The sequence below is a fragment of the Clytia hemisphaerica genome, unplaced genomic scaffold (assembly GCF_902728285.1).
Source record: "Clytia hemisphaerica strain Z4C2 unplaced genomic scaffold, Clytia hemisphaerica genome assembly, whole genome shotgun sequence".
Lineage (NCBI taxonomy): Eukaryota > Metazoa > Cnidaria > Hydrozoa > Leptothecata > Clytiidae > Clytia > Clytia hemisphaerica.
The window spans coordinates 521,259-540,540 of record NW_027103910.1 but is presented as its reverse complement, the minus strand read 5'-3'; the positions used below and the strand labels follow the sequence as shown (position 1 = coordinate 540,540).

Sequence of the window (19,282 nt, the reverse complement as noted above, 5' to 3'; positions counted from 1 at the left end):
CTTTAAGTCGATAAATTTTGGCGGGGATTAAAGTTGGCGGATTTTGTCAAAAAATTGGTGCATCATTCAAGCAGGTCCGCGCATCTAAATCAGGCGGCGCCTAAAAGAAAGAGGAGACTCTAAGCTATCCAACGAACTATAAACGAGTTTCTACCTAGATCCGGAGATGTAAGCCTATTAAAAGTTTGAACTAGCGATTTTATTCAAAAAACTTAGAGGGCACTTAAAGGGTTAAATCCCCGGCAAATTTAACGAAACTTTTTAAGATAAATACTTTTTTTTTAGTTTACCAGAGACTAAAACCTTCCCATTCGCCAAATTAAACTCCCACTAAATTAAACAAAATTGATCATTCGCCAAATCAAATCCCCACCAAAAATTCATTTTTGCCAATCGCCAAATTAAATCCATGCTAAAATTAATCCATTTAAGCTACCAGAAAAAAGCCCGCCGATGAAGCATTTGCAGAACATTTTCTTACCGTGAATTGAAAAAGGGGGATCCTCATATCTTCACAGGGACTAAATAAGTGTTCTGATATTAAAACTTTGCAGTTATCTTATCCGTGAGTGTAAGACGGCAGGAAAATAGTATATCGTATCACCAACACGCATCTTCCCATTTGTGGCATCGATAGGGCTTTTTTCTTTGAGGTTCAGTAATCCTAATAGCAACTACGTTTCAGCTTGTTGGGATCTTTCTCCAGTGTGTAAAAGACTACCTTAAGAGAACAAATCTTAGCGGGAAGAAATTTTGGCGAATGAGCCCATGGGGGAATTTATCTTGGCGATATAAAATTGGCGAGAATTAATTTTGGCGAACGACCCACTTTTTGTTAAATAATATGTGATACTTTTATGGACCTACCTGGTTATGCATTTAACAAATATAATTGATATCTACGTGAGCATGACCGTACCAATCATTCAGAACAGAAATAGTGACGATTTATTAAAATTAGTCGTTTGTTTCTTATAAAAAAAACGTCTAGAAACCAAAATTTCATGCTCTTGAAATAATCTTTCATATTCAGGACTTCGTGAGCAATAAAAAACATCTTTCTTATTAAAAAATTGAGTAATTTGGCTAAGAACATTGGTGTATGCTTATTAATAGTGATTCTTATAAATAAAGTTGCGTTTTTTTAACTGAAAAATTCTTTTTTTACAAAAATCTGCTCGAGCCATCTTTTACCTACTTTCATGTAAAAAATCAGAAAAAAACAATGATCCAATGTTTCACAAAGTCCAAAAAAACCTTTTTTTAGCCGTTTTTTGGCCCAAATTTGCCCAAAAACATTTTTTTTCGAAAATCAGGCTCCGTCACATTTAAGGGTTTAAAGTTATGCATCTTTGTGCAAAAAATCATAAAGAATGAAAGAGCTAATCCCAATAAAAGCTAATACCTTTAATTGATAATGTGCTTATAAAAAAATACCGAATTCGGCCAGTTTTTCTATAAAAACACGCTAAGCAACCAAAACTTCATGTCTAAACACACATACTCTCTAAAAGTAAGCCCTCATGAGCAAAAAAAACATCTATCTCATAAAAAAATTGAGTAATTTGACTAAGAACATTGATGTATGCTTATTAATAGTGATTCTTATAGATAAACATGCGTTTTTTGAGCCAACAAAACTTTTTTGCAAAAATCTGCTTGAGCCATCTTTTACCTATGATGGTACCCTACTTTCATACAAAAAATCAGAAAAAATTTATGACCCAATTCTTCACAAAGTCTAAAAAACCCGTTTTTTAGCCGTTTTTCGGCCCAAATTGGCCCAAAAAAATGTTTTTTCGAAAATCGGGCTCCGTCACATTTTGGCCACCACCATTTTGCACCTTTGTACCAAAAATCAAAAGATTCCTATGATTCAATCCTGAGAAAAGTTGGTAACAGACGAACGAACGAACGAACGAACGGACGAACAAACACAGGTTAATTTATAGGACCTCCACCGGGGTAGGTCCACCTCCACCGGAGTAGGTCCAAAAAGGATGAAAAACGGGGTTTTCAGGAGAAATAAAGACTAGTGTGAAAGAAACTTGAATTTAGCGAGAATTGATTTTGGCCTATAAATCTAAATTTCTTCTCTTAAGGTAATTTTGTGATATTAACAATTAAGGACATTAAGTCAATTCAACCCGAGCAAACTGCCCAAAAGAAATTGTTTTCTTCACAAACCTGACAATAAATCTTGTGTTAAATTTCCTGTGTTTTTTGTGGATACAGTAGAAATACAGTAGAATACAGTAGAAAGAAGGAAAAATGATATTCTTTTGGTATTTTTGGTATTATTATTCATAAAATAAAAAAAAATTACAAACTTTACATTGTCAGTGCATTCTAATACTTGATTCGGCAACGAAATTTACCTGAAAGAAAAATAAACACAAATCTGATCACAACACGTCCTTTATCCTGAATGAAAAGACTCTTTGCTTATTCATCCCCATCAAAGCTGGATCGGCTCTAAACAAATCAAACCGGAAGCTTTTAAAAATAATCTCCAAGACTCAAAACAATCCTTTTCCACGCTTTCCCTAGCCACTAAGAGCCCTGTCTAGATACTAGATCTTGAAAATTTTGGCAACCTCTCAAAGTATTCTTTTCAATGAAGATGAAATGATTGAGAAATAGAGCACAACATCATTCATATGACTTTGAGCAAACTTTGCGACTTGCAATCTTGCGCATTTTCATGAAAATCATCAAAAATATTGAAAGAATAAAAATCTGCTAGATACCTTGGTACTTCGTGATTGTATTTGTCTTTAATGTAAGGGATGTTTCCGGTGATCACTTTCCAATCCGTTAAGAAGAGTCCGATCAATCCAAGACTACCTCCCCATGCTGCAGCTGTTGGTCCCCTATGAAAAAAAAAAACAAGAATATAATTCGAAGAGCCATTAAAATGTCCCTTTAGGAAAGGTATTTCCAGCAAGTCTTTGTGTTTAAAAACTTCATTCAAGTGTGAAAATTTATCCTTTTTAGTCTGGAAACGGAATTGAGCAAACAATCAGTCAGAGTTTCAGAATTTTGTAAAAGAAAGGCAGCATTTCTGGATTTCTAACAGAAAACTCAAAATCTAAACAAATTTTTGTGCATAGAAATGCGGAAGTAGACAAACGCTGAACTCAAAAAGAGGCTAAATTAAACCCAATGCCAATTTGATAAGATATTCATTAAAATATACATAATAACAAATAACACTTTTTTTAAACTCTGCATCATCCCCAACGCGTCTTTTTGGCAATTTGCCATATTTTTCACTTCTGTATCATTGGCAAAAATTGGAAAAATTGTATTTCTGGTTGCTTGATCTAAAAACTGAATTTAAAAATGTTAGGCTATCCAGTCGCTAAGGTTATGTTATTTTTTGGAGTCAACATTATGTTTACTTCGCTAGTAGGTTATCGGAGTCAAAATGGTGTCGTGATTAGTAAAATGTCTAATGTTGTGATCCTGAAGTTTTTAACTATTCGACATGACGTCGCACCCACCGTATAGCTCTTTTGCTAGTCATTTTGATTCCAATAAACAGCACCGTCAGATTGGGCCAAGTTAAAAAAACTAACTAATCCCCACAGAATACCCACCAACTCCCTCACGGACAGTTTTTTAATCTGTCGATCATTTTCTCAAGCGAAAAGTATATGCAAAGCAATTATAGCTTTACAATTTGATGTTTTATACATGAATCCCAGTCAGAAAAGACGACGGCCTTTTGAATAACTAATTACTCCAGCAGAATTTTTTTAATGATGAGGTCATATAATTGATTTGTCTTATTAATCATAACACAGCTGTTACCTTGAGACAAGATAATTTATCTTGTTTATAATACTGGAGTAATTTGCTTTTCAGATAGACCGTCGCATTCTCCCAAACGACTATTCGCCAGTCCTTCTGATGGTTTGTTCTAATAATAATAAACGATTAGAAACTAGCTTAAAAACGTTCAAAAAAATTAATTGGCTGTATATACTACTTCCTGCGTTGAATTGCTCCCAAAATCTAAGTTTTAGTATTCTGTAAGATTTAAAGTTTTTAATTTAATTTGATCATCAAAATCAGACTATAAGCCTTGATTTTGCACCAGCTTCTTGTTAATCTATACCTAATAAATTCTCTCTTATTCTACAAGTACCTTGCAACTTTTGGGACACTTTGCCTAACCACAACAACACTTTTGCCTTACTCAAAACTCCCAATGCTAAATTTTGACAAACTCTTTTAACACTATGATATATTACAATTTTTACACTTTTATATATATTTTTTCAAGGAGGATCTGTGATCAACTATTTTAAATCAAATTTTATTTATGCTTTTGTTGCCTAAACCTTTGCTCAAACCCTTTGCTCTTTCGCCTATCACAATCTATTTCAACTCTCAAAATCCAAGCTCTGAAACACTAACAAATTCTAGCTCTAGAAATCTTATAACATCACTGGAAGTTTAACTAATAAATACTTTAATTTTTAACTTTAATTTATATATTTAAAAACTAGATATTTGCTCCGGCCTAGGAGCCTTTAATTCTCTCTTCCGACGGTCAAGACATTTTTTGTTTGTTTATCTAATCCGATAATCTATTCCGATTTAATAAAAACGGATTATCTGGATTTCGATAATATTGCGAAAGTATTTAGAAAAAGATGGCTGCCGAAAGTGGGCTTAGCTGCAAATCTCAGTGAAAGATAGTGATCATTTTCATCATTATTCATGATGTTTTGGACATGATTTATGAGAATTCTGATGCATACTGGTCTATAACAATGTGGAAAGACTTTGGAGAAATTTTGGCCATGAATTAAATCTTGCATATGGCTAACTTCTCTAGTTTTATGGACGCCACAACAAAACAACCACAAAACCATAAAACTCTGTGAAACTTTCAAACACACATCCATTGGAATTCGAAAGACAATACTAAAATTACAACATTACAGTGCAAATTTGAAAACGATCTGAGCAGTTTTTGTGGTGTTATGTGTATGGCTGAAAATGATCCTGTTTTGTATTCATCATTTTATGACTGGGCGACCGTTCCTTTTGATTTTTCAAACCCGACACAGATATTTTACAAACATATCACTATGAGAATTCAATAAAGGATACTAAAACACAATTCCTGTGTGAATTTGAACAAGATTGGAAAAAATTTCACAGTATTATGGCTGAAAATGATCGTTTTTGGACTTTGTGTCGTAATTTCATCGCGGCTGGCGACCGTTCCTTTTGATTTTTCAAACCCGACACAGATATTTTACAAACATATCACTATGAGAATTCAATAACGGATACTAAAACACAATTCCTGTGTAAATTTGAACAAGATTGGAGAAATTTTCACAGTATTATGGCTGAAAATGATCGTTTTTGGACTTTGTTCGTAATTTCATCGCGGCTGGCGACCGTTCCTTTTGATTTTTCAAACCCAGCACAGATTTTATACAAACATATCACTATGAGAATTCAATAAAGGATACTAAAACACAATTCCTGTGTAAATCTGAACAAGATTGGAGAAATTTTCACAGTGTTATGGCTGAAAATGATCGTTTTTGGACTTTATCGTAATTTCATTGCGGCTGGCGACCGTTCCTTTAATTTTTCAAACCCGACACAGATTTTTTACAAACATATCACTATGAGAATTCAGTAAAGGATACTAAAACACAATTCCTGTGTAAATTTGAACAAGATCGGAGAAATTTTCACAGTGTTATAACTGAAAATGATATTTTTTGGACTTTGTCGTAATTTCATTGGCTGGGGCGACCGTTCCTTTTGAAGATTTTTCAAACCCGAAACAGGTTTTTTCCAAATATACCACTATTTATTACATTAACACTATTGTACCATTTTATTTGGTTTATCCTACTCTCCCCCAAGTATTATCCCAACAGAAAAAATAATGCTTAGCTAAAAGCCTGTGGCCTCTAATTTAGGCTATTTTTCTCCCCGAAATTTTATCTGGACAATCAAATCAAGAACTTGGAAATATTGACTTCTAAATGTTTATCTCATTTAGCTCCAATTTTGAGCTTTTTAGTCGAGGATGAGTGGGTGGGGAGTGGGGTTGGTTCTTTAGGCAAGAAAGTGCATGTGTAATCACTTAGAAGAGCTAAACTTCCAGCTGGTTTATTTATTCGTTAAGATTGTTTCTCATACTCGCTCTGCAATAGAATTATTACTTTGCTTTCTGATCTGTTCTGATTAGCAGTTTGTGGGCAACGTTCTAACACAACTAACTCAACAAGCTCATCTTTCACATCTTTTAATCTCTTAAGCCGGAGCTTCCAGCGCAGCTGGTTTATTTATATTTACACACTATTTATTAAATCACTTATACACTTGTTTCTAACTATTTTCTATATTTTTATTTATAGTAGGTCCACATCAGTAAATTTTTACCTACATTTTGTACCAAATAAGGTAATAATAATAATAATAATAATAAAGAAAAAGCATTGAATTTGAATATGAATTCATACGTCATAAAACGTCAAATTTGGTCAAAAGCATTGAATTTGAATATGAATTCATACATCATAAAACGTCAAATTTGGTCAAAAGCATTGAATTTGAATATGAATTCATACGTCATAAAACGTCAAATTTGGTCAAAAGCATTGAATTTGAATATGAATTCATACGTCATAAAACGTCAAATTTGGTCAAAAGCATTGAATTTGAATATGAATTCATACGTCATAAAACGTCAAATTTGGTCAAAAGCATTGAATTTGAATATGAATTCATACGTCATAAAACGTCAAATTTGGTCAAAAGCATTGAATTTGAATATGAATTCATACGTCATAAAACGTCAAATTTGGTCAAAAGCATTGAATTTGAATATGAATTCATACGTCATAAAACGTCAAATTTGGTCAACTTATTACGAAATTACGAGGTTTTTAAGTGCTCAAAAAATACCCTATCTGGTGGCAAAAAGTTTATATCGGCAAAGGTCTACTGTAATTTGGTCTAAAGCTGACATCCTTCTTCTAATTTTGACACCCTGCTTTAGAGATAGAATAATAGGAAGGTCAGAATCACTGATTGAAACTAATTTTCTTTGCTTAGCAATCATTTGGAAGATCATCAGTGATTTGGATCTTCCTATAAATTCTTATCTCTAAAGAGGGATGTCGAAATTAGAAGAGAGATGTTGATATTAGACCAACTTACAGCTGCTTACGGTACTTGGTCAGTTAGTCACACTTGGAAATCAAGATTTTAGAAATAACAACATCAGTCATCTACAGGATGTATTTGAAACAACAAGGGTGAGAGTTACCTGAATCAAGTTGAAGATCCCAAGACAATTAAGTAAAAATCGAAAGCTTGAAACAAAACATAATGACCAATTACTAACTCCCACATCCAGCTTACAAACCAACCAAAATTTGTTATTCAATTCCCAACACAGCGCTTCGATTTTTAAAGCCTTGTTTATAAGCTAAAGTAAAGACAATTCCACACATGTAAATGGGTCAGTGTTTGAAGTCTGGCAGTGCGCAGATCTAGGTGGGTTCCGTCTCCCAGCCGTAGATCTTTTTCTTGGGAAGTTGATCTTCAAATTAGTTTTCAAGGTTGGCTTGGCTCAAATTTTTTCATGAATCTCTTTAGAAGTTTTGCGGCACATTTTTTTGCCTGCAAGTCAAGTAAACAAGTAAAGTAAATAAATCAATGTATAGCGTTTTCGCAGCATTAATCTTTGATACGCATTTTGGCAGGACGCTACTGTAGTGTGACTAACTGTTGGTCATCCGTCTTAGAAAATCCATAAAATTTGCTCTATTTTCTGGTTAAGTATCGGAAAATTCAAGATTTTTCCTTAAAAATTCTTTAATGTTACGGAAATCCTGAATTTTTTCAAAAGTAAATTGTTAAGGAAAGTCCATGTCGTACACAGAGGGTATAAAACAGACTATATATAACTGGAACCGCCCAATACCTTACTATTAAAGGCAAAAATAAAAATAACATCTACAAATCCCAAGGAGCAATTAAAAATTAAGCTTTTTTGAGAGAAAAGACTACAAAAAAACTGATTGGATGCAATTGGCAAGGACCCTCCCGGTGCTCCAGAAATGTCCGGAGCGAAAAGTGGCGTTTTTTTGTGCTCTGGAACAGCGGAAGATTCAAGATTTTTGGCGATTGGTCTGCATCAGAACATGTCATGGTTACCCAAAGGAAAATTTCCAACATCAAAACTCTGCCCCTGAGATCTGTTTTCCACCACAAAAAATTAGCTACAGTGAGATCGGGTAACTTGCATCAGTGGAGGCAAACATGCATAGCCCTCAAATGAATGACCTGTCTGGTCATTAAAATACAACTATGCAGCTCCGCTCGGTCGTGGCTTCTTCATAAAGACGAAAGACAGATCTGGACTTATTTCATACTTTCCAGTCTCTTGTTTAAAGTAGTTTTTCTGACTTTCTGGTTCTTTTTGAGTTATTTTCTATGTTTTCTAACTTACTGAATGACTTACCGACAGATCGTCACCGGTGGGATTCAAACCCACTAAATGCAAAGTTCTGATATTTAGAAACCCAATGCCTTATCCACTGCGCCACAAATTTATGCCAGTAAAGTGTTTCTGACGGCTATTTATATTGTACAAACTACGGACCAAACTTCATTAGGAGAAAATCACAAAAGAGTGCTTGTTTCGAGCTCTAACCCTAACCCTAACTGATAATAACCCAATTCCTAGCCAATCTGATACGTAACCACACCGTAACCACACCCATACCCAACCTACCAGGTCGCCTGCAGGTCCTGGCACTATTCCCGCATGCCGGATCCGAAAAATATACATGTCTTTCGCTTTTATGAAGAAGCTTTCACCGCTCTGCTCGCAGCTCTACTCTACCATTTTTGTTTTGATTTAACTTTGTATTTTAATGACCAGCCAGGTCATTCATTTGAGGGCTATGCATGTTAGCCTCCTCCACTGATGCAAGTTACCCAATCTCATGGTAGTTTTCAATAATTTTGCCCCTGAAATGTAGATATTATCAAAATTTTGCTCCTGCTCTTGAAAAGTAAGCATTCTCTGCCCCTGAGATCTCGATGATTTCTGCCATACTCTGCAAACTGGGAACTTCGGAAGGTTCCGGTACACCTCCACTATAACTGCGCACGCACGTATTTTTAAAAGGTCAGCCGACTTATGATTAGTTTCAATATTTTGACCAATATTGCTTTCGAATATACCTAGCTTATGTGACAAATTCAATTTCATTAATGGCTGAACCATCATCCTCAAAGACTGTAAGTATTCTATTTGACTAAAGTGTCTATCACCTGGTGCAGGACAAGATTCAAATATTTTTTTGTAACCATGTTCTGGCATGTTTAAACGGTTTTTTAGAACGTGATAAAAATCACTTGCTCTGGAAGCTCCGGAACTTTCCGGAGAGAAAGAATAGTGTTTTTTTAGAGTGTGATTATTTACGTGGGTCCCGTGCCCTCGTGGGTCCCGTGGGTCCCGTGCCCTCGTGGGTCCCATGGGTCCCGTGCCCTCGTGGGTTCGTGCCCCCGTGGGTCAAAAAAAAAAAACCGTGGGTCCAAAAAAAAAACCCGTGGGTACAAAAAAAAATCCCGTGGGTCCAAAAAAGAAATCCCGTGGGTCCAAAAAAAAACCCCGAAAAAAAAATCCAACTTGGTTCCGGAAAAATAAATGTCTCCAAACATTCTATTGTTTGCTTGTGTATTTTAAACTGCGGGTCGGTTTTAGATATTGTCTGGGAGAGACTGAGTGTTCGAAAGTCTTTTTCTCGAGTTCAAGGTAGGACAAAACAGTCGAATATCAACTCTTTCAATACCGCCAGAAAGAGAAAGTTTCCGGATTCTAGCAATTGACAAATGAGAAAGTTTGTTGCAGGGCGATTTCTCACTGTTGAAAAGACTTGCTTCATTTTTGCTTTAATCGAAAGTAAACTTCATTAACTTTGAAGAGACCCCTAATCAGACCCAAATCAGGCGATCATTTCAAGTTCAATCACTCATCACGAAAAATGACCAAATCGAAGTTCATCACGCAATTATCGGCAATACATACAGAGCAAAATTTCGTTTAATCATCATAGTGGGCAACACCCCTCCAACCCCCACCTGAAAAAGGTCACCCCCACCTACATAGGGTTACCCCCACCTGAAATCTCATATCAGCTCAACCCCCACCTTTTTCAGCAACCCCCACCTAAATTTGTAAAATCTTCGAACCCCCACCTGAAAATTCAGTTTATCCTTTTTTCCTTTAGGAAACATATGTCATAGGTAATGGATATAAAGAGATGTGCTTTGTTTGAACGATCACTCATTAAAATTAGTTTCTTCTTCTATCTTGGAGTTTCAGAATACTTCAATGCTGTGTACTGCTGCCAACACCTCGCCGGTAGAAAGGGGCTACACCATACTCCAACTTATATGCACAAAACGGCGCAATCGAATCACACCTTCGAATTTGGAGGTCTTGTTCCTTTTAGGAACACTAAAGATCCAAGTTAAAAGTCCTGAGGACTACAAACTGGAAAGGAAAAGACTGGAGAAAAAATGAACTCTTTTTAACCTTCAGAACCTATGACAGTCATTTGTTTATATTTTTATCTAGTATAGTATGTGGAAAGTTGAAAAAGACAAAAAAGTACAAAATCAAACGAAGTTAAATACAGAAAACTTGACAACCCCCACCTGAAAAATGTTACCCCCACCTACATAGGGTTACCCCCACCTACATAGGGTTACCCCCACCTGAAATTTCTCATCAACCCAACCCCCACCTACTTTTAAAAATCTGAAAATCCTCAACCCCCCCCCAGAATCCACGGGGGGTGCCCACTATGTAATCACGCATCCCTCGCCAAAATTTTGTCAAATCGTGATCACGTTCTAACTTCCAATCACGCAATCAAGCCAAAAAAATTCAGAATCGCGCCATCACGCTTGAAAAAAACCCCCAGTCACGCCATCACGCAAATCGCTGGGGAGGCCTCTCTTTGAAGAAAATTCAGTTTCAAAGCGAGTGGATGTTTCTATCAGAGGCTATAAGGTGAAGAAGACGTCGTTCCAAAAGGAACGATTTTTTGGCTGGACGATATCGAAAGAGTTTTAAGTCTGGATGATGATAAAGAAAATATTTCTTTGGACCCACGGGTTTTTTTTTTGGACCCAAGGGTTTTTTTTTCGGACCCACGGGTTTTTTTTTGGACCATCAGGTTTTTTTTTGGACCCACGGGTTTTTTTTTTGGACCCACGGGGGCACGAACCCACGAGGGCACGGGACCCACGTAAATAATCACACTCGTTTTTTTGGCTGCTCCGGAAAACTCCAGAAGTTTCTGGAGCGTCGGGAGGGTCTAATTAATTGGCAATGCAAGCCACCAAGTAGATTTGTTTGCAATCAGACGTTTGAATAAGTGAAGTAAAAATTTGTTGAACGAAGGTTATACATCACGTCTGACACTCTGGCTATTCCTATTATTCTCTCTTGTGCTGTGAGTTTGAAGGTAAAAAAGTTCATTACAAAAAAAGAACAAAAACTCTTACCATGATTTGCCCTTCTCCAATGAAGTTCTGGCAACTGACGTCAGCTCAGCTATCATGAGTCTTAAAGCAGACATAGTGTGAAAGATTAAGGTAGATTAAGATGGATAAATTGACCAAAAATTCAAATTGAGAAGGAAAAGTGTGAGATAGTAAGCGTTGGAATAACCAACTTGCCAACGACAATATGATATAAAAATGGCCGTCCAAAGTCTAAGCCTGTAACTCTGTAGTATTCACGGAAAGCGGACTTTCTTGTTTGAAAACCTTTTCTAAATTCTGTTCGCGCGCCGTGAATATAAAAATAATTTCTATTTTAGGTATTGCATTTCCGCTATATTTCCGGGCTGATATTTCCCGGGATAACCTACCTAACCTCATAACCGCGATGACCATTTGATAAGATAAGAGCGCCTTTAGAGCGCATCAATTATAGTCTATAGAAAAGGTAACTTTTACGGAAAATGATTTTTGTTCTGACGAAATTATTTGCTGTCAAATGTTAACCTAGATTTTCAACCCGCCGAAGTATTTCAAGAGCATCTCGGTATCGGTGGTGAAATACCATTTCTTATGTCGGTATTTCGGTATTTCCGGGAAACTATCGTATCAAAAGATTATATGAAATCAAGGAATCATGTTTTCATCATTTAAACTTCTCTAGGAAGAGAGACAAGGGAAAAGGAGTATATCTACATATGAATATCAAAGTCTGTCTCAATATAATTTGCAGCGGAGACAAAAAAGGCTATAACTTTTTATAAATTATAGAATTCGAATTAAATAGCGATTTTGTGCTCTTTAAGACAATTCGGAGTGGAATATTATCAAAAGAGAAAAAAATTAAAAAATGGAAAAACGAAATGAAAAATGAAGTAGATAGAAGAAAATCAACTTCTTGTAGAATAATGCTATGATCTTCATTTTTATATCAGCAATTCTTCAATCTTCTTAGAACGTCATAAGATAAATGCGGAAAAAGATTCAAAAAATATTCATTCAGTCAAAATACAGCCAAATACTTTGCCTTGGTTGACTTAGAAACGGGCTATTTTTTGTTGTTTTTTTTATGGTTTTTGATACGTAAATCAGTGATAAACTCTGGGGTATATCTTTCGATGGAATAAACTTCTTTGAAAATTTTTTTTCACATTAATGATGTTCTTTTAAGATCAAAGAATCCGCTCGTGTGAAAACGATAATTATATCACGATTATTGAAAAAGTTGACTTTCTTTTTCTTCCTTTTCCAATCTTTTTTGAGTTTTTTATTTATGATAATATTCCACTCTTTTTTGTCTTTTCAACAAGCGCAAAACTAGCTATCTAATTCGAATTCTTTCAAAAGTTATAGCTTTTTTTGTCTCAGATGCAACTTATGATAAAGATGATAGTCTTAAAAATCTTGGAAAATAACTTTCGCAGCATAACGTTAGATGAACGTTAAAACAACGTTGTGTGCCAACTGGGTTTGTTCTATAGTCTAGCAAGCTAGACGACTAATTCATACATAGTAGAAATAAAGCAAAAGTAATAAAGGGAACAATTTTAGTCGTCTAGAAACCTTTGTGCACTAACTCCAAATAAAAGAAAAGTGTCAATATTTGCAATTATAATTTTTTCCCGCTCAAAATAATTCTTGAGAAAAACATGTATGTGGATTTGTGTATTGAAAGTTTTTCATTTGAGTTGATTTTGTTTTGAGAGTTTGTTATTGCTTGATAAATTGTTTTCTCGCTACGCAAGTTTCTGCGTAGCTAGCCCCTGTATCTATAAGGCTGGAACACCGGATTCTTCCAGTCGTTTATACAAACTAAATCCCGTTTTATTATTATTGCCCCCGCAGGAGCGTAGCGACGAGGAGGCACTCATAGTTTCACGCATAGATATTGGACTGGAATCTCAAAATTTTGCGAATTGTTTTGTTGTTGTTGTTGTCGCGTAAGCATATCCGTAGTTAGTCTCTTCCGTAAATGTTCGGTTTCATATTACGTTATATGGTATTATCATTATTACATATTACAATTTTAGTTTTGATTTAGCTTTGAAAAGCTGAAGCGAGTGTTATAAATGCAAATCAAAACAGTGTATGATATAACACGAATTACAATATTACTTGTGCAAATCAAAACAAACAAAATGGCAGACTGGTTATGATGATAGATTCGGCTAATGCTTCAGATGCATCCGGCCGCGCGGAGCGCGTAGACAATCTTGAGCAGCGAAGCAGAACGGACGTGTTTTCAGAGAAAAGAAAAAAGAGAAAAAACATCTTTATTGCTATCTAATTTTCGTTATTTATTTTATTATCATTATCACTTGTTTGTTTGTTCGTTTGTTGTTTTATTGGTTTATTTGTGTGTTGATTATGGATGGAAAAATGGAAAAGAAAATTCAATCATATATCGACGAGGCGTTAAAAAAGCATGATGAAAACATCCAAAAATTTATATCATCAAACTCGACATTGATATATGATGCCTTAGATAAAATAAAAGTATCGGTTGAGAATATTGGTGTCAGAGTCGCTAAGGTAGAAGAAACTGTAGAGAACCAAAATTCAAGGATACAAGAACTTGAGAAATCCCTAGAATTTACCCAAGAACTAGTGGACGACAAAATTAAGGATCTCGACCAACAAATGAACAATAAACTTAATCTACAAATCAACAACCTTAACCAATGTCTTTATCACACCAACCAAGAGGCGAAATTTCTTAAAAATAAACTTAGAACTTTAGAGGATCGCAACCGAAGAAATAACTTACGCATCGACGGTATAAAAGAAAGTGATAATGAATCGTGGGAGGAGAGTGAACGGAAAGTTAAAGACTTGATAAGGGAAAAACTGAAAATTGAAGATAACATTATGATCGAACGAGCGCATAGGATCGGGAAAAAGGAAGATGGAAAGAAGAGATCGATAATTTTTAAGCTACAATCTTGGAAACAAAAAGAAGCAATCATTAAAAATAGTAACAAACTCAAAAACACAGGAATTTACGTGAACGAAGACTTTTCAGACGAAACAATGCTTATTAGGAAAGAACTTTTTAAACAGATGAAAAAAGCAAGGGACGATGGAAAATTTGCCAAAGTTGTTTACGACAAACTCTTTGTTAGAGATTTTAGACCACCTCAACGGTAATTCCCCTTTTTTCGTTTAAATTTCTTTCTTCACTTTATATTGATAAAATCGTACACTAACCATGAGCAATCCTACTTTCTCCCTCTTAAATGAAAATCAAATGCTTACTCTAAGCGACTCTAATGATCCTGATGCTAATCTTTACGAAAACTTTACTCATGAGACATCTTTTTTATCGATCGATGAAACAAAAAATAAGATCACTAATTTGAATCAGGACTTTTCTATTCTTAATCTTAACATCAGAAGTATTTCAAAAAACTTTAACGATTTTAAATATCTTTTGAAACAACTAAATTTCAATTTCAAAATCATTTGCATCACTGAAACCTGGTGTAAAAAGGATGAAGCGAAAAGCGAAGAAAATCAAAGCAAAAACAGTTTCTCTAAATATTCTATTCCGGAGTATAAAGTTTTACACCAAGCTAGACCGCATAAGAAAGGGGGAGGTTTGTGTATTTTCGTGCACGAATCTCTCAATTATAAACGTAATGAAACTCTTAGTGTGAATGATAACGATTGTGAAATCTTAACAATGGAAATAATAAATAAAGTTGAAAATATTATAATCTCTTGTGTATATAGACAACCATCGGGTAATTTAAAAAAATTTAAACAACATTTAAAAAACCACATCTCTAATAAGAATCTGAATAACAAAAGCATTTATATAGCAGGTGATTTCAACTTAAACCTTCTTCACTGTGAAACTAGTAAACACGTTAAAAACTTTGTAAATACTCTTCTTCAACATAACCTTGTACCGACAATAAATAAGCCGACAAGAATTACAACAAACACAATAACATTAATCGACAATATTATTACAAATGACATCACTAATAACTTCACAGGTGTAATCAAGTGTGACGTATCTGACCACTTCCCAAACTTTCTCATCTGTCAAAAAAATTTAGAAACATTCAAAAACGAAATGATTTTTTCTAAACGTTTTGTTGACAAAAAATCAATCAAAAAATTCTGTGATTCGTTAAAAACTATGAACTGGGAACTTGTAACAGAAACCAATCATGCAGAACATTCTTATCATGTTTTCAAAGAAATTTTCACAAGATGCTATGACAAAAATTTTCCAAAAACAGAGATCACGATCAAACCAAAAACACTGAATTTTCCATGGATGACCGAAGGCTTAATAAAATCTTCCAAGCGAAAACAAAAACTTTATGATAAATATTTAAGCAAAAAAACTTATGATAATGAAATAGCATATAAAACTTACAAAAAGATTTTTGAAAAAATTAAAAAGAAAGCCAAAAAAGATCATTATTCAAAACGCATTATCAAATTCCAAGGGAATTCAAAACAAATCTGGAATATCATCAAAGACATAATCGGAAGGTCAAGATCAGCTATACAATTTCCACAAGAATTAAAATACAAAAATCGAATTCTCAGTCAAAAACCCGCCATAGCTGAAACTTTCAACGATTTCTTCTCCTCGATAGGTAAAAACCTGGCGTCAAAAATACCTAATTCTAATAAGGACGTGTTATCTTACATTGAAGACTATGATAAAAATATGTCTTCTGAACCTTTGACAATTGAAGAACTTGACCAAGCTTTCAAATCATTAAAATCCAACAAAAGTCCAGGCATTGATGAGGTTGATACCAACGTAGTGCAAAATGCATACGAGATAATAAAACCTTGTCTTTACCACATCTTTGATCTCTCTCTAAAACAGGGGATTTTCCCAAACGACATGAAAATAGCAAAAGTAACGCCTATTTTTAAAAGTGGCGAAAAAGACGAACCGGGAAACTACAGACCAATTTCAGTCCTACCTTGTTTTTCAAAATTACTTGAAAGAATTATGTACAACAGACTTTACGAATATCTAACAACTAACAAACTCTTATACCAAAAACAATTCGGCTTTCAACGAAAACACTCTACAGAACATGCACTACTAGGACTAATAGACGGGATTGCTGACTCTTTTGAAAAAAATGAATTCACTATTGGTGTCTTCATTGACCTATCAAAGGCCTTTGATACTGTTGACCATAACATACTGACTGCTAAACTTGAACGATACGGAGTAACTGACAAAAACTTAGACTGGTTCAAAAACTATTTGACAGGACGTAAGCAATGTGTATCATACGGAGACTTGACTACAACACCAAAAGCAGTTGAGTGTGGTGTCCCACAGGGATCCATACTAGGACCACTACTTTTTCTCATCTACGTGAACGACCTCCACAATGCATCTAACATACTTGACTTTATACTGTTTGCTGACGACACAAACTTATTTTGCTCAAACAAAAATCTAAAAACACTTTTCGAAATCGTAAATAATGAATTAACCCTTATAAACGAGTGGTTTATTGCCAATAAACTATCCTTAAATGTTAAAAAGACCAAATATATATTATTTTGCAAACGAAATAAAGTAGATGACCTACCCCTAAGGTTACCATCTCTTTATATAAATGATACTCAAATTAAACGTGTGTATGATACAACTTTTCTTGGAGTAATAATTGATGAGTCTCTAAACTGGAATAAACATATATCAAGCATCGAAAATAAAATCTCTAAAAATATAGGTATCTTATATAAAGCTAAACAGGTACTAGACATAGATTCCTTAAAAAAACTATACTTTGCTTTCATTCATAGCTACCTTAACTATTGCAACATAATATGGGGTAGTACTTTTAAAACTAACCTTAAAAAACTCTATAGTAAACAAAAACATGCATTGCGCATTATGTTTGGTGTAAACAAATTTGCTCCAATTAGTCATCGTTTCAAAGAATTGGGCGCACTTAATATTTATCAATTAAATATCTTGCAAACAATTTCTTTTATGGGTAGTGTCAAAACCAAGACTTGCCCAAAAGCGTTTTTAACCCAATTCCCGACAATATCACACAAATATCAAACAAGATATTCAAAGAATGCTTTTAAAATACAGGACGCGAAATTAGCCGTAAAAAGGTTTGCAATCAAATACCGGGGTCCATTCATGTGGAATAATGTTCTTAGCAAAGAACTCAAAAAATCCTGCACAGAAAAATCCAAATTATGTTTCAATAAATCAACTAAAAAATATATAATGAATCTTGACATTGAGAAATATTTTTAATACTATCGTAAAAACTCGAAATGTCTCTTTGTTAATAACTTTATCTTCTACTTCTTTCTCTTTTTATTATTATATAAACTATATTACATTTATACTTTTTTCACTACTTAGTCTGTAAATAAACAAACTTCGCTTCAAGGGGTTAGGTGAAAAGACAGTAATGTCTTCTTCTTACTCCTGCGAATGTTTTTTAGTTTAGGAAAGATTTTTACTTTATCATCAATATTAGCAAAATTACGTTGTACTATTTTTAGATCTTTTTATCATTGCAAATACTATGCTACAAAAAAAAAAAAAAAAAAAAAAAAGTAGCGCGTAGCATGCACCCCTCACCCGGCCGGCGGTGCACCCACCCGGCGGTGCACACGTGTGGTGTCTTCTTCAGAGTAATGGCGATCATAACAGTTAGCCTAACTCGTCAGTCAGACTTATTTATATATAGTACTAAGACTTTCGTATAAGTAACCCCAAATAACGGTTTGGCCTAGTGGATAGGGCATTGGTTTCGGAAACTATAGGTTCCCGGTTCGAGACCCCCTTTGGTCACTATTCAACTTGAAAAAAATTCTAAGTCCAGCCGGATGCGCATCTGAAGCTTTAGCCAAATGTATGATGATGATGAGCTGATTCATTGACTAGAAAAAGTGTTTTGTATGTCAAATTTGGTTTCTTGTCTTTGAAACTGAATACTAACTACTGTAATTAAGTCAGAAGTTCACTTCAGCAATGATTTCAATTCTTTTTCCAGAATCTTTAAAGAAATTTGCTTAAGTTTTCAAATGTACATTTGATATTTTTTTGATAATTTATTTTTGTCTGTCATTTTATTGATAACTACCTTTATTGTTTATAGGGCTTCTTGAGCTTTAAATACCATCATACGGTCGTAACTCGAGAAAGTCCTTCTTAACTTAGTAAAACAACCGGCAAAGTACAAAAAAGATGAATGTACGCATATGTAAAGTTGAATCCAAACGTAGTTGACTTTTTCTTTTGGTCTTCAAAATTATTTATCTCACTTAGAGTGTTTTTACGTCTTTTCAGTGTGGTAAATCTTTCTCAAAAACCTGAAAAAAGTTTGTTTACTCGTTAAACTTTACATGCGCACGTTAAACTTTTTCATGTAGTTGTAATAGCCTAAATAACTTACGCTCCAGTAGTTTGGTGAAATAGCTCCAAATTCTGGCTTTCTAAGTTAGGAGAGACCTTCCCGAAGGCATTTAAAGGTGGTTAGACTAGGTACACAGACAGTTATACAGAAACACTATAAAGTATATCGCTAGCAATGAACTCAAAAAGTCTAGCTTCCTGAAGGCACGTCTCTTCATTGTCTGCGCTGCGATCAGCTTGAAGAAAAGATTGCATCATGAAAAAGGACTATGCACTTAAAAAGAAATTTAGTCGCATTTTAACTTTTCTCGACTGTACGTCTGAATGAAC

At 34.6% G+C, this 19,282-nt stretch overlaps 1 long non-coding RNA gene across 1 annotated transcript; it reads right to left on the bottom strand.

The window, feature by feature from the left end:
- Positions 1-2,277: 2,277 nt before the first annotated feature.
- LOC136809190 (uncharacterized) lies at positions 2,278-11,800 on the bottom strand. Its single transcript, XR_010846952.1, has 3 exons — positions 11,578-11,800; positions 2,751-2,873; positions 2,278-2,378 (listed from the first exon to the last, which is right to left on the bottom strand). It is a non-coding gene; the product is annotated as an uncharacterized lncRNA (long non-coding RNA).
- Between the last annotated feature and the right edge of the window lie 7,482 nt (positions 11,801-19,282).